The sequence below is a fragment of the Fukomys damarensis genome, unplaced genomic scaffold (genome assembly GCF_012274545.1).
Source record: "Fukomys damarensis isolate Sample0158 unplaced genomic scaffold, DMR_v1.0_HiC HiC_scaffold_23, whole genome shotgun sequence".
Classification (NCBI taxonomy): domain Eukaryota; kingdom Metazoa; phylum Chordata; class Mammalia; order Rodentia; family Bathyergidae; genus Fukomys; species Fukomys damarensis.
The window spans coordinates 12,474,521-12,477,512 of record NW_022900935.1 but is presented as its reverse complement, the minus strand read 5'-3'; the positions used below and the strand labels follow the sequence as shown (position 1 = coordinate 12,477,512).

General features: G+C 34.2%; 1 protein-coding gene across 2 annotated transcripts in view; it reads right to left on the bottom strand.

Moving 5' to 3' along the window:
• Positions 1-2,992, bottom strand: part of Psmb2 (proteasome 20S subunit beta 2) — a 38,683-nt gene that overhangs the window by 34,542 nt on the left and 1,149 nt on the right. The gene's annotated exons all lie outside the window — the stretch shown is intronic.

Here is a 2,992-nt window from a genome sequence, read left to right as displayed (position 1 = left end):
AAAAAAAAAAAAAAAAAAAAAAGAATATAAATCACTTTATAAAGTAAATCAACTCCACTTCTAAAGCAAAAGAGAAAATTGGCTGCCAAAGCAAAAACTCTAACAAATATTCTAACATTTAAAATACCTCACAAAAATCCTAATATTCTAACCTTATCTAGCTGAACCAGACTCATTCAGATTAAATAGATAAATACTCAGAATACAATTACCGCCTAAGGAAGAAAACATCATATTCAGTCTACAGCTTCAGAGAAAGCCTAAATCTTTCCATCTTACTTTTACTTTCACTTTGCATTTTTCAAATAGTGCTGAATAATCTTCCCTGGGAGACATATTTCCTATATGAAAGCTTTTGAAATGTCAAAATCCCTTAATAGGATTTAAAGAACAAATGCTACTATCAAATATTTTATAAGTGTTGGAGAATTATAGATACTAGAAACATGGCTAAGACTTTGGGAGAAAAATTCCACATAAAATGTACCTGCAGATAATATCAATTTGCCTCAAAACTCCTAAGCACACGCACTTTTATTTGTTACACAAACTTCAGGAGATTTGAAGACTGGTAGTTTGAAAACTTCTGTATAAAAGAAAAACATTCATAAAAGAAAAAGTATAAGAAGGGTATAGTTTAAGTTCTCTCTCTCTCTTTTTTTTTTTTTTTTTTTGAGTAATGGCTGGCCTTGAACTCACCATGTAGCCCCAAGCTGGCCTCGAATTTGTGGTGATTCTCCTGCCTCAGCTTCCTGTACGATGGGAATACAAGTGTGTACCACCACATCCAGCATAGTTCAAATTCTTGCCAGTTGTAAGAACATTGTCAATTTTTATTTCCTTTTTTCTTGTTCTATACTTAATATGTACTGCTTTTGTAGGAAAATATTATTTAATAAGTTTGTATTATTTTTACAATAAAAAAAATCTGAGCCAGATGTGGTGGCGCACGCCTGTAATCCCAGCACTCAGGAGGCTGAGGCAGGAGGATCACTGTGAGTTTGAGACCAGCCTGGGCTCCATAGTGAGTTCCAGGTCAGTCTCAACTACATAGTGAGACTCCATCTCAAAAAAAACCAAACCAAAACAAAACAAAACAAAAATCTGAGCTAGGCGCAGGTGCATGCCTGTAATCTCAATTACTTGGGAGCCTGTGGCAGAAGGAATACAAGTTCCAGATCAGGTGTGCAAGCTGTGAGACCTTGTCTCAGAATAAAAATGGCTGGGGATGTAGTGGTGGAATACTTGCCTGACACTCAGGAAGCCCAGGATTCAATCTCCAGCATGGCAAATAAACAGCAAGGAAGCAGAATATTGTATTGCACAGTTGTACCACTTAACTTTACTGAGCGGGCAATCTTTAAGAAATATCTTCTCTACAGTATCAAAATATTTTATAAAGTAACATTAAAAAACCAGAAGTGTTATTTTATAGTTAGAAAAATGGAGTCTAAGGTTACTCCTTTTTAACATTCTTGCCTAATCTCTACAAGTTCCTCACACAATTCTAAAATTTCTATCACAAAATCTGTTTTTTTCTTTTTTCTATCATAAAATCTTTATAGCAGAAAAGACTAGATGGAAAATGAAAGCTGAGTACAATTATTTCTAACTATTTTTCAAGAATTAATCCAAATTCATCTTTCTCCCAAACCATAATGATCTTTCCTTTCTGTGAATACTGGGGATTTACTCCTGAAATTTAATAACCAACTTAATATTAACTAGTAATACTTCTTTTATCATACAAAATCATCTTGTAGTATGTTTTGTTTTGTTTTTTTCAATGTCTTGGTCCTTTCTATGGATTATATCTAATATGTTGGATCCCCTATAACTAATATGTCACATGTGTTAGGCTTAAAATACATCCTGTTTTTCTAAATGATTTTACATACATTATTGGGGTGAAACAGAAGACTTATACGGGTATTTACTTGGTTATTAGTCCACCTACACTCCATACTAAAATCACTTGCTTGTCAAAGGCCTTAGTATTAAAAATAAATGTCAAATTTACTTTCAAAACAAATTTACTCCTTTAGAGACTGGCTTAAAAACAGAACTTCTACAAACTAATTATGGAATATCGCAAAATAATCTCACTTGAGGGACAGTCTGTACCGCACGTTTAACAAACCAATTTCAGGTCCTTCTTTCTTCTTCAGAATGAACTCAAGGATAGATTTTTCAGAGGTCTTTCCATTTTGTCAGGTAGGAGCCACAGCCTGAATCAGACACCTTTCTCTTTACAAAAGCAGTAGTAGACACTCTCAAAGCCTTTGTTCATATATTTCAAGGAGCCCCCGATTTATTCTTTTTAATTTGCCTAAACCCAGGATACCAAATGTGATCTCTCCTCAAAGCTTTTAATTACCCTTTTTTTTTTTTTTGGTATCAGGATCGAATTTGGGTACTTGTGCTTGCAAGGCAGGTGGCAGAACCACTGAGCTAAATCCCCAGCCCCACTTTTCTTAATTTCTACAACCAGAAACAATTCCTCTTCCCCATCATTACCTGAGAAAAATCTCTTCTTTCTCTACATTATCTGACAAGTTTGAGTGTCCTTGACACATCACTTTCCAGACTGTGCGGTAATTATCTGTACACATACCTGAATTTACTACTAAATGGTAACTTCTTTTAAAACCGGGCCCACTGTCTTATTCTTCTTTGTACCCCCCTCAGCATTTAGCACTGTAAATGCACATTCATACACAAAACCTGTATGTCAAAGGAACTTTTAAGTCATTTGAGCCAAAGCACAATACTTTTCCAACAGTAAGTAATACGTCTATGATTGATCATGAAAAAATACCCTTAGATTCTGTAGATTTAAAAAAAAACATTTTAAAAATTATGAACTTACTATTAAAGACAGGACATTATAGTAGACATGAGGAAAAGACCTGCACAGATTTGAACCCTGGGCATCTGTAATCTTAGATAACGTTTTCTTTCTGTCTCTCTTTTTTTTTTTTTTTTTTTTCAG